Here is a 13,673-nt window from a genome sequence, read left to right as displayed (position 1 = left end):
AAAATTAATATCTCCCAGATCTTGAGTGATGACCTTTTAAAAATTATAATATTAAGAATCTGGTATGGATATAAAATTACGTATGAACTCATTATGTTATATAGCTCTTATGTAACCGTAACACTAAAACAACTTTAAAAAATTAAATACAAAACAAAAATTTAAATAACACTAGTGGGACTTCCCTGGTGGTCCAGTGGCTGGGACTCCATGCTTCCACTGCAGGAGGCACGGGTTCCATCCCTGGTCAGGGAACTAGGATCCTGCATGCCACGCAGTGCAGGCAAAATAAATAAATAAATAAAATGCTAATGTAACAGATTATGTTGTTTTACATAAACTAGACCAATGATGTATTCAATCCTGGAAATATGTAGTCTCAGGTCTAGTTTTATACACACACACACACAATTTTTTTTTTTCGGCTGTGCCGCGTGGCTTGTGGGATCTTAGTTCACCGACAAGGGATTGAACCCGGGCCCTTGTCAGTGAGAGCGCAGAGTTCTAACCATTGGACCACCAGGGAATTCTCATAGTCCTATATTTTTAAACCACTTCTGTAATTTGACTTCAATAACAGTAGTGCATAAAATGCTTATAAATATGTAAAACTAAACAGATTTAATAACTGCAAATGTTTATTTGCTAATTTAGGGAAATACAACCTTATATATACTACCATACCAGCTAGCGGTCCTTAAATGTCAGTTTTAAAGAGGCCAACTTGTTAACTCTGGCAATCTTTCTTGTTCATTTGTGGTTCAGTACCTTAATGAAAACTACATTAAATGTGTATCTAGTATAATCACTGCTGAAGTTTGGAATAAAACACACACACTGCAAACAAACTGTTTCACGTTGATTAATTACAAGATGGGATCTACCAGATACATCTCACAGTGAAAATATGATACTAAATACTAAGCCGGGGTTTGGCCTGCCTATACTAACATATACCATGAAATGATCTAATTTAACTCACCATCTTTCCCTGTCTGAGCATCATCAGTACAATGCTTTATGAGTTGGCACAAACACAATAATAAACAAAATCTAAACACAGCAACAAACTCCCAAGGGATTACTTGGCTATAAAGCAGTCCTTTAGAAGTTACATAAAACTCATTAATGTACAAGAATGCCCAGTTAGAAAAATACTACAGAAAATACAACATTACTAAGGAGTTCTAAGAGAAGTGAATTTGCAGTTTAGAGGGGGAAAAAAATCACTTTGGTACAGGATGAAGTAGATTATAAGGAAACAAATGAGAAGAATCCAGGTAAGAAATGAAAGCCTAGATTAAGGCAGTAATAGTAGGAGTGTTGATAATGTAGATAAAGGGTTTGGATTCAAAGATGTTAAGGAGGTAGAATCTTGGGGCCAGACAGATGTGAGATGTAAAATGGAGGAATCAAGGACAACTTGCAGGTTTCTAGAAAAAACAATGATAGTGGTACATCCTCCAAGGCAAGGAAAATAGCAGAATTTAAGGGTGAGGGGATTGAGAAGTAGCAGAATCAACACTTACAGGGACTATTTGATCATCTTCTACTCTCACCTCACTCACTCCCAGCTTTCCTCAAAATTCTCTCCCCCATTCACATAGCTGTACTAAGAGCAACCATGTTACAATGTAACCTATAGTGTGATCCTACCTGCAGGGTACAGTTGACAGATAAAGTCTGAATCCTTAACTAAAGCTACACCAATATGCAGACTCCACCTGTTTTATTTATATCTCTATATGTATATGTAAATGGGTATGTACACACACATATGTATACACACATGTATACCCACATTTATACATACATACACACAGAGATATGTATATATACATATACATATATACACACACACACACACAATCAAACAAAAAATCCCCTAACAACCACCATAGTAAATAGGACCTTGTAACTAACTGCTCAACCCTAAGGCAATCCTCATACTCAAATATCCACTAAGGGCCATTTGATCTGCTAAGACAAAAGTTGACAAACTGTTTTAAAGCCACAAAGTAAATATTTTAGGCTTCACAGGCCATAAAGTTAGGACTACTTAACTCTGCCACTGTATCAGCAAAAGCACCTACATACAATACATAAACAGATGGGTGTGTTGTCTGTGCTCTAATAAAACTTTATTCATGGACACTGAATTTTGAGTTTCCTATAATTCTCACATACCACAAAATATTCTTCTTTTGACTTTTTCCCACCATTTTAAAAAAATGTAAAAACCATTCTTAGCTCTCAGGCCATACAAAAGCAGGCAGCACTGGGCCTACTAACCTTAGTGTGTCAACCCTTGTGCTAAGGTAACACAGAACTGCCCTCTCCTTTCTTTCAAATGTCCTCTAAGTGTCAGAAAAGGAAAATCTTTCTAGTGGACAGAATTGAAAATCTTCATTTGGCTGCCAAAGAACTCACTCCATTTGCAAGGAAGTAAGTCAACAAATGCAGCCCCATGCAATTTGCTGGTTCTATCATTTACCTTCTACTGTACCTGTCCAGCAAGATACGGTGTTAAGTTTCGGAACAATGATACCTTCCTCTTCCCTCCCCTCATAAGAGTTTTTAGCTATTTTTTTTTTCCTACCACTGTGTATCAGTTATGCTGGGGATGGTTAAATTCAGTACTTAGTCCACAATTTTCAAACATGTGACAAAGCATAGCTAGGCCTGATTAACAAAGAGCATCACCTTTAGAATCTGGACTCAGAGAACAATGACCTCTGGATGTGGTAAGTAGATATGAATTTGGGTTGTTTCCATAGAAGAGATGAGAGTGTTTGCTGGTATATAGAGATAGTGAGATTATGTTAAAGAAAATATTTAATATATATAAGAAAAGTAGGACTCTGTGTGGGTGCGCTCAATAGCCATGGAATGAATGAACTGGACAACTATGTTTTAGAGTGTCCTTTACTCCTCTTCTTTCTGGGATGTAGCCCGCTAGCCAGAGCTGTGGTCCAGAGCTGGACCTATAACCTAACGAGTCCCTTTCCTGAGATTTGAGACTGAGAATCAGGTCAGTCTCTCTGATGGCAGAAACTATAAGATTTAAAACTCAAAAGATATTAGTAAGTGTTAAAAACTGACCTGCAGCAAGAAAGAACTAACTGAACACACAAAGAGTATCTTGTGTGAAAAAAAAAAAAAAGAGTATCTTGTGAGACATAAAGAGATACTCTTGACCACATATGGAGTCCCTGGATCTAGCTGTTCCTGAGTTCCAGCTGTCCTCCTATGGCTTGATTGCCTTTCTGAGAATTCACAGGATACCCGTATGTTTCCAAAAAATTCTTCTTTTTGCTTCAGTTAGGTATGTGTCGCTCTCCTAACTAAAACAGAGTACCTACTGGACAATCTAAACAGGGATGGATATTCAGTTGGATCAAAGAGTTCTGGTGAGTTTAAAACACTTAAGGATGGTAGCTACAGCAACAAAAATGGAAGAAATCACCAGGAAGAGTGAAAAGAGGTGGTCAAGGTGGAAATTCATAAATATCAATATGATTAGCAGAGAATTAAGAGTCTGCAAAGAAGCAGCTAGTAGTAAGAAAGGCAGGAAAGGGACAGTCACAAAAGTCAAGGAAAAAAAAACAGTATCAAGGAGACAATGGTTAACAATGTCAAGTATAGAAAGAGGTAAAGGAGTAAGCAATGATTATACAATTTGTCAATGTACAAGTCACAGGTGGCCCTGATAAGAGTTATTTCACTGGCATGCTAGGATGAGAAGCCAGATTGAGGGTTTAAGAATACATAGGAAGTACACAACTCTACCTATGAAGTACTATTCCCATTGAAAAAAAAACATTCAAGCCTGAATCGGAGCAAGCTTCTAGAGGTAACTACCAATTTACAGGAAAAACTGTGGACAGAAGAACATATTACATGAAACCAAAGGGATGCAATCAGCAAAATCCAGACTGTGAGAAATCTCATAGGGCAAAAGCTTGGTTTCTTTCACAAACCAATTGTATAGGAACAAGAACAAAAAGACAGAAAGAAAAGAGGGTTGAGACACACATCAACACAATAAAATGTATGAACCTTATTTGTATCCTAATTCAGACAAACTGTTAAAACAAAACAAAAACTGTAATCGAGGAAATTTGAACACCGACCAGAATATGTGATGATATTAAGGAATTAGTGTTAATTTTTTTAGTAAAATCTTAAATTGGATTATTATTTTAATTCTTAGAGATATACAATAAAATAGTATAACACAGTCTTTATTCTACTAGTGAGTCTTCACTGATTGTGCTCAAAGTCATCCAGCCTGCTACAGTCCCATAGTTAGCTGCATAACAAATATTAAGAGAGATACAAAGCGATACAGGGATTCAAAGGAGATAAGTCACTATTGGGGTAGGGAATCAAGCAAAACTTAAGGCAATGGTATTTGCACTGTGCCTTAAAAGATGATGAAATGTTAAGAGACAAGGAACAAGACAGGAAAAGTGATATTCCAGATGGAAGAAATGATAGCAATTGAAAAGAGGTGGGAAGGCCTATCTATGAAGAGTATTGACTCTATTCACCTTTCCATAAAACTATCCCTACCCTAGTGATGACAAGAAAAGGAAAAGTCAAAGTGAAACATCATAACCCACTAGGCAGCTCCAAGTTGACAAAATCATGGGAGACCCATTCAGGCCCAAAGCAGACAGAGGAAGCCCAGTTCCAGAACAGATCACGACAGTATCTGGGTAGCCAAACCATACTGGCTTTCCAGAGTAATCTATTCATGTCAATCTCTGGGTGTGGGGAGTTACTGCAAGTAGGGGTGCTCTCCTTACACCAAAGGGAAAAGTAGCAAGGTAACAGGTCAGGTTAGCTTTAAGCAATTTTTACTCACTGACTACACCTTATTTCACAATTAACTGAGACTAGCAAACACCCTCCCAGAAATCAATATAATTGTTCCAACTTTTCAGAGAAAATAAAAAAGGAAATGGGAAAACCATAATGAAGACTGGGGGTTCAAAAGCTGGAAATCCTTTACATTATACAGGAAAGTTTTTATAGTAAGTTATCTGTAGAAGAGAGCTGAAATAAAAAATAAAATCTACCATATGATCCAGCAATCCCACTCTTGGGCATATATCTGGACAAAACTATAATTCAAAAAGATATATGCACCCCTATGTTCATAGCAGCACTATTCACAATAGCCAAGACATGGAAACAATCTAAATGTCCATTGACAGATGAATGGATAAAGATGATGTGGTACATATATACAATGGAATACTACTCAGCCATAAAAAAGAACAAAATAATGCCATTTGCAGCAACATGGATGCAACTAGAGATTATCATTCTAAGTAAGGTAAGTCAGAAGGAGAAAGACAAATACCGTATGATATCACTTATATATGGAATCTAAAATATGGCACAAATGAACCTATCTACAAAACAGAAACAGACTCAAAAGACATAGAGAACAGACAGGGGGGCAGGGGATGGACTGGGAGTTTGGGGTTAGTAGATGCAAACTATTACATACAGAATGGATAAACAAGGTCACACGGCATAGCACAGGGAACTATGTTCAATATCCTGGGATAAACCATAATGGAAAAGAATATAAAAAAGAATGCATATATGTATATAACTGAGTCACTTTGTTATACAGTAGAAATTAACACAACACTGTAAATCAACTATCCTTCAATAAAAAATTTTAAAAAAGTAAAATCAAATCTAAGTTATCAATTTTTATCATACACACTGCACTTCTGGGTCACTGTCCAGGTGTGCCTTCGATATTTAAGACTACCTCTTTGGGGACTTCCCTGGTGGCGCAGTGGTTAAGAATCTGCCTGCCAATGCAGGGGACACGGGTTCAAGCCCTGGCCCAGGAAGATTCCACATGCCGTGGAGCAACTAAGCCCGTGCGCCACAACTATTGAGCCTGCACTCTAGAGCCCGCGAGCCACAGCTATTGAGCTCGTGTGCCACAACTACTGAAACCTGCGCACCTAGAGCTACAAGAGAAGCCACGGTAATGAGAAGCCTGGTACCGCAACAAAGGGTAGCCACCGCTAGCAGCAACTAGAGAAAGCCCGCGCACAGCAATGAAGGCCCAACACAGACATAAATAAATAAATAAATAAATTTATATTAAAAAAAAGACTACCTCTTTGATTTTTATGAAAAATACTATGAAGAGAAGGCCTCATACATTTTGGACTTCATTCTAAACCAGTAGGTGGCCACAAAAGAATACCTGTTTTCTTTGTTCCTCTCAGGTACATATAAAACCATGACATTTACCTTAACTCTTAAAAAAAATGTAAGATACATAATTTTAGAAGGCTTCACCTTCTGTCATCTTCTGTAGCTGATAGCTACTTTTTCCCCTACAAATAAATACTGATCACTTGCTCATACAGCTTTTTTTTTTTAAGAGTACCCTTTTGTGAAATCTTGGGTTGGATATCACATTCAAATTCAACCTAGTAATTGTATAAAATACTGGGAAGGACACAAAGAGGTATAAATATAGTTCTTGCTCTAAAGACATGACAGATCTATAAAAAAATTACAATACAAAGCAGAATGCATCAACTGTCACCAAGGGGGTACAGTATCTCAAGAGCACAGAGAAGGGAATGTACATCATCTGACAAGAAGAAACTGAAGCTGAATGAAAATATGCTATCTTTAAGAATGCTTAATTACACAGCTTCAAAGCACTGTAGAATCACCTTTACACCTCAAAACTGTAGACCATTTTCGAATAATCACAGCTAAGCTCTTTTTTTTTTTAAATCAAACAGTAAAAGTTTGGTCACTCACAAACATCCTATCTTGCCTCCACTTGACACAGAATTTTATTTAAAGCAAAATCTGCCTACTGTTCCAGTAGAGCTAACAAAAACCAAGGCCGTCAGCCTGCAAGCCACCACAAACTGAATGAAAATGCTGGTGTTAAAAAAAAAAAATTTTTTTTTTATTGCCTCAGGTAAGTTAATGCTAAAAGATAATTTAAAATAACTTCTTAAGATTTTTTTTTAATGTTTGGAGACTGAAGGAGGCATTGATGAATGAGTAAAATAAACCTGAGCAATTTAAAGAAGCCAGCTTTGTTAAAAACCAGATGGCCACTTGCCAACACTTCTTCATACACGTAAAACCAAAGATGATTCTAGGCAAGATTCACAGGCCACAGAGGCTCTTTATTAAATGTCAAATTAAGAAAGTTCTCATATTTCAATTTTGATAAGTTAAAGGACAGTTAAATAAAAGGAGCACTTTACAAAGCTTTGCAGAATCAATATGGAAACAAAGCTTTGCGCTTTTAACATCTGAACCCTCAAAAACAAGACATTTTAAACGTCACATTTACAAACATCCTATTCACAAGGAACTATCGCTTAGATTCTGTAAGGAAAAACAGTGGTAACTGGAAAAGGGACTGGCCTTAGTTTAAAATCTCCAACAGGCCAGCTGAAAAGAAATCGCACAATTCTTAATTGCAAGTGACCGTGAGAACCCTAAATCGAACTCTTCGTCTTAGTTTGAACTCCATACAAAAGCATTTCAGATTTGTATCTTTGTACAAATTTGCACCTTTGTATCATTCCTACAAATGATACCGTTTGTGAAAGAAAAGGCAATAAGGATACAACTCAAACTCCTATATCCCATGATCCATCCTCAAAGAGTGGAAGGAACAGCAAAGTGGAAGGAACAAAGCACTGACGTCAATTACGAGATTAACCCCGGGCACAGGCAGCTGGAGAAAAGGCCTACACATCAATATCCAAATGCAAGGTATCGGGGTAACTAGCTAACCGATTCTGAAGTTATGGGGGGGTATTCAAGTATTACACCCCCACATTCCCATTTTTAGTCAACCCCCTTCGCCAGTCGAAGGCGGAAATTTTTTTCCTCTTTTTTTTTTTTTTTGGGGGGGGGGGAGGGGGGGGAGGAGGAGGAGGAGGAGGAGGAGGTGGTGGTGGAGGAGGAGGTGGAGGAGGACGTACGCAGGATCGCGAGAAGGAAAGCGAGAACTAGTTGGGTAATGATAGCCAGAACCTAGGCCTATTTTCTCTTTAACTAGAAATAACTTGAAATTGAGAAGGGTATTAAAAAGTAACAGATCAGTCGATGGAATTTCTGAGGGAAGGAATGGATTAATGGACGAAAGGGGAAAGGAGAAACAGTGAAAAGACTGATTTCTGGTAATTTTTGTTAGGACTGGGTTAGCCTTTTTAATTAATTTGTATTTTTGAGGGTCGGGGGTGGAACGCGAAGACGAGGGAAGCCGTCTCGAGCAGCCCTAGCCCGAAGGGTCTCTCCGGGCCCCCAAACGGACCCTGTCCTCCCCTCCCCCCAGCCCCTCCCCGCGGCCGGGCCCGGCCCTCAGTCCGTCTGTCTGCTCTTCTCACCTCCAGTCCCGGCTCCGCTAGGCCCGAACCATTTCCCGGCTGCGGCAGAGGCGGCGCCGGGCCTGCACCTTCACCGGACGCGCATTCGAACCCGCTCGGGGGGCGGCGACAAACTGCCAAGGGCGAGGAGCTCCGGGCGGCGGCGGGGGTTCGGCAGGTCTCGAAAAGCGCAGGCGGCGGCGGTGGCGACGCACCTCACACAGCACAGGCGGAGGTTCCGCCCCGCTCCATGACTGTCGAGCCCAGACCGGGACGGCTGGCTGAGGAGGCAGGGGCGGGCTGACGAGGACCTGGCACAGGGATCCCCCGCCCCGTCCGCTGGCGGCGGCAGCGACGGCGCTCGACTCCCGCAACCAGGACAGTGACTGACGCAGCGGCCGCGCCACCCATGTGACCAGGCCCGGGCGGGGACGAGGCGTCACGTGGCGACGCCGCGCCCCTCCCCGTCAGAAAAGCGGAGGGTTGCGGATCCTACAGCGCCGGGAGGTGACGCTGGAGGTGGTGACGTGCTCCGACGACGCCGGGCTGGCCGGGTACTGGCCCAGGTGGCCTAGGTCCGAGCCCCTGAGCCCGGCGGCCGCATCTGACAGGGCGGGACCGGCAGGATCGGGCCTCCACACTTCGCGCGCGCACGCTTCACGCGCGCACACTTCGGCGCGCACACCCTCCAGCGCGTAGCCGCTAGCGAGGTTCAGAAGGGCGGGGCCGGGTGGAGCCGGATCTACTAGTTCTGGGGCTCAGGAGGTCAGGCAGTCCGCCCCTCCTGAGGGTGTGGTCGAAGCCCGCAGGCCCGTGGTGCGGTGCTGCCGTCGAAGACCAGAGTCAGTGCGGCGGCCCTCGACAGGTCCGGCCGGAAAAGGAAGTCCGCTGGGAATTTCTCTGCAGGAGGCCGCCTAGAACCTCGCTTGAACTTCTCAGACGAAGCCAAGCCAGCCCTTTTTCTTGATCATCTAAACATCTTCTACTGTTAATACTTCTTTTCAAGATATCATTCCGAACACTTTTCTTCAGTTCTTAACATCCTGCCAGTCAGGGCAAACTATAATTTAATTGAGAGTAAAGCCATAGTTATAGATTAGACAGGATTTTCAAAGGGTCTCATAGAACCCAGTACGGTAACTGTCCAGAGAAACTACTTTGGGTTCATTTTTTTTGGAAAACACTTTATAATTTCCTGCTTCTTATCTGTTTTCTTTCCATGAAGGAGCCTCATGAAGGTGTTTTTTTCACTCTCTACTAATTTTGAAGCAAGCATTTAAAAGATTTTTTAAAATAAAATTCAAGGATTTTGAGGAACTTTATGATAAACTATAAAGAGTGTGCATATGAAAATGTTTTTATTAGCCCTAAAAGCTGGTAATTCATCAGCAGCAATAGTAGTATAATATTTTTCTTTTTAAAATTCTGAAGTGACCACATATTCTTTTAAGCTAAACTCTATATATTTTATCTATCTATATAAATTAGGAAATGATTTCATGCAAAACTCAAAATGAACTGTGACAAAATATAGTGAAAAATAATTGGCAGTCCCATCCCTGCCCTTCAACTACTCCAGTTCCGGAGGCAATCACTTAACATTTTCTAATGTAGCCTTCCCAAGATATGTTGTAAATATATATTAAAATACACTTATATGTACCTCTTTTTATGCAAAAGATAACGTACTATATACACTGTTAAGTTCCTTCCTTTTTCACTTAAAATATCCTGGATATCTTTCCATATCACTGTGTAAAGAACTGTCTCATTCTTCCTAGGGGCAGTATAATATTCCATTGTATGCAAATATCTATTTCAACCAATCTCCTACAGGTGGACATTTAGGTTGTTGCCAAGCCATTACTAAATTACAAACTAAGCCGCAACTAATAGTCTCATAAAATGGATAAGTATACCAATAACTCATTAGACTGCAATCTTTAAATCAAAAGGTATTTTCAGTTTGGATAGAGATTGCCAAATTGTCCTCCGTAGATGTAATGCCAATTTCACGTGTTTTCTTTTGTATTCTGCCTTGGAAGATTTACAAGCCTGTATAGGAAGGGAGGGAAGATGGAGACTGACAACAAGAAAGATTATCATTTTACACAATTAAAGAAGTATTAAAACATTGAAGATATGTCATAAACTTTACAAGAATATTCCTTTACTTATTCTGGTGTAGATGTTACTTGGCTAACCAAAAGATAATATGCTTTTGGTTCCATAAATTATCACAATAATTTTTCAATATAAATGAGACCTTACTTAAAAACCAAAAGAGGGGACTTCCCTGGTGGCACAGTGGTTAAAAATCCGCCTGCCAGTGCAGGGGACACGGGTTCGATCCCTGGTCTGGGAAAATCCCACATGCGGAGCAAATAAGCCTGTGCGCTACAACTCCTGAGCCTGCGCTCTAGAGCCCACGAGCCACAGCTACTAAAGCCTATGTGCCTAGAGCCTGTGCTCCACAACTAGAGAAACCACCGCATTGAGAAGCCCACGCACCACAACTACTGAGTGCCTGTGCGCAACAACGAAGACCCAACGCAGCCAAAAAAAAAAAAACGAAAAACAAAAGGGGGCCTGGGTTGGAAAAAATAGACTTTCCTTTGGAATTATTCTGCAAATAGGAATTTCTTTCCCTTTTAGCAATGAGAGAAAAAATTCCTAATTATATATTTCTCAACTCGTAACATTTTAATACTCTGTCATTTTATTTAATCAGATGCATCCATTTTAACAAAGTGACTTTTCTGTCTCTAACTTCATGTTCTAGAACAATGTAAGTCAACTGCACAGTTTGGTGTAATCAGAAAATACAAACCATAGAACTTTAAGAGAAAATAATCTCAAAGAAAAATATGACTTTTATTAACAGGCAGTATTTGAACAAATTATTCAGTATATATTGTTACAGCAGCAATTCTCAGTAGAGTTCTGGGGTGTTTTTAAGTCAGATTTTTGTGAAGGTATAATTTACATACAGAGAATATATATATATAACTGAGTCACTTTGCTGTACACCAGAAACTAAGACAACATCGTAAATCCACTATAGTTCAATAAAAAATTAAAAAGTAATAAAATTTACATACAGTAAAATTTATCCTTTTCAATGTATGGTTCTATGAGTTCTGACAAATGCATACAGCTATGTGACCACCACCCCAATCAAGATATAGAACATTTCGTTTACCCCCAAACATTCACTCTTGCTCCTCTGTAATGAATGCCTCACCTCAACCCCAGTTCCTGGCAACCACTGATGTGCTTTCTGTCCCTATACTTTTACCTTTTCCAGGATATCACATGAATAGAATCATACAGTATGTAGCCTTTTAAGTCTGCCTTTGTTCACTTAGCATAATGCCTTTGAGATCCATCTATCGTTGTCGCGTGTCTCAGTAATTTATCCCTTCCTATTGCTGAGTAGTATTCTATTACTATAACATAGCCTGTTTAGGCATTCATCCATTGAAGGACATTTGGGTTACTTCCAGTTTTTAATGATTATGAATAAAACATATAAACATCCACGTACAAGGTTTCACTCAGTCTTTAAAATGATTTTCTGAAAGTCACTTCTAGACATAGGAATTACTGTCGTAAATATATCTACATAAATATTATTCTATGTTATTTTAGAAACTCAAATAATTTATTCATTATGTATCAAATGTTTATGAAACATCTACTATATAGCAGGTACTGTTCAAGGCATATGGATAAAACGATGATCAAACGCTGGCACCAAAAAAAATAGCCCCAAAATGGTGGGTTGATAAGGCAAAGTTGAGTTTATTACTTACTGATAAAAGAGACCAGTGCCTTGATGTTTTCAGTAGCATTTCCAAGGGGAAATTGGAACACTTATAAGGTTTTGGGGTCTGGTCTAAGGGGATTTTTCAGTTTAGGGGGCTTGATTAGGATTGGATAAGAATCATGGTATAATAGGTTAGGATTAGAACACACAGCAAGGTAAAGGTTTTAAAGAGTCTTGAGAGTGTGTTAGTTTTTATTGCCGCTTTAACAAATTACCACAAACTTAGAGGCCTAAAATAACACAAATTTATCATCTTACAATTTTATAACTCAGAAGTCTGACACAGGTCTCCCTGTGTTAAGATCAGAGTGTTGGCAAGACTGCTCCTTTCCAGAGGCTCTTTTCCATCTTCTAGAGGCTGCCCACATTCCTCGGCTTGTGACCCCCTTCATCCATCTTCACAGTCAGCAAGGGCTGGTTGACTCCTTCTTAAATCACATCCTCTGACCTTCTGTTCGGCCTCCCTCTTCCGCTTTTGAGAACCCTTGTGATTACTGCGGACCAACTCAAATAATTTAGGATAATCTCTCTATATTAAGGTCAGCTGAATTAGTAACCTTAATTCCATCTGCCACCTTAATTCCATTTTGCATGTAACATAGCATATTCAAAGGTTCCAGGGATTATTAGTACGTAAACACCTTTGAGGGGCCATTATTCTGCCCACCACACAGTGTAAACTGTCATTTAAAGTCATCTGTTGAATGGGGAAGGTATGGGTTGGGAGTTTGAGGTTAGCAGATGCAAACTGTTGTCTATAGAATGGATAAACAACAAGGTCCTACCATATAGCACAGGGAGCTATATCCAATGTCGCACAATAAACCATAATGGAAAAGAATATGAAAAAGAATATATATAACCGAATCACTTTGCTGTGCAGGAGAAACTACACAACAATGTAAATCAACTACACCTCAATAAAAATAAATAGGGAATTCCCTGGCAGTCCAGTGGTTAGGACTCTGGTCTCCCACTGCGGGAGGCCCGGGGTACGATCCCTAGTTAGTTGGGGAACTAAGATCCTGCAAGCCGCGTGGCGCAGCCAAATAAATAAGTAAAATTAAGTCATCTCTTGAAAAGTTGACTAGGTTTTTGTTCATTTAAATGAGACTTTGAGAAGTTTCTGAAATGAAAAGTTGCAATTTTTCTGTTCCTGGTCCAATGTTCCTGGAATAGTAGTAATGTTGAAGATGACAATGAAATAATAAAATTATGTTAATGTTGACAGTAATCCATGTAGATATTTAATGTTGATAGTAATCCATGTAGATACAGACAGTTTCAATTCTCAGTGTCTGACTTTGCAGCCATTTTTCAGCCTGAGTTGGAGAACATTAACATCTAGAACCATGATCAGTCCAAATCTTCACTGTTACATGAGGTGTCATGATTACGAATCGAATTTCTGGGGGATGGTTGTTTCAAATTGCACAAGTACCAGGTTTTCCCAT

The 13,673-nt window shown here is 39.7% G+C and overlaps 1 protein-coding gene across 6 annotated transcripts in view; it reads right to left on the bottom strand.

The window, feature by feature from the left end:
* AFF4 (ALF transcription elongation factor 4) overlaps positions 1-9,027 on the bottom strand; it is a 93,223-nt gene extending 84,196 nt beyond the window's left edge. For 2 of the 6 annotated variants that reach the window (XR_003430997.1, XM_027097828.1), the window contains exon 1: positions 8,412-9,027. The gene's annotated coding sequence lies outside the window, so the exon portion shown is untranslated. The remainder of the gene's footprint in view (positions 1-8,411) is intronic. The other 4 variants (XM_027097799.1, XM_027097788.1, XM_027097819.1 and 1 more) reach the window with 3 other exon arrangements.
* Positions 9,028-13,673: the final 4,646 nt, after the last annotated feature.

Source organism: Aethalodelphis obliquidens, unplaced genomic scaffold (assembly GCF_003676395.1).
Source record: "Aethalodelphis obliquidens isolate GAN/ISIS:26980383/991018 unplaced genomic scaffold, ASM367639v1 scaffold4, whole genome shotgun sequence".
In the NCBI taxonomy this organism is placed as follows: Eukaryota; Metazoa; Chordata; class Mammalia; order Artiodactyla; family Delphinidae; genus Aethalodelphis; species Aethalodelphis obliquidens.
The sequence above is the reverse complement of the archived record's forward strand: the minus strand, read 5'-3'. Positions and strand labels throughout refer to the sequence as shown.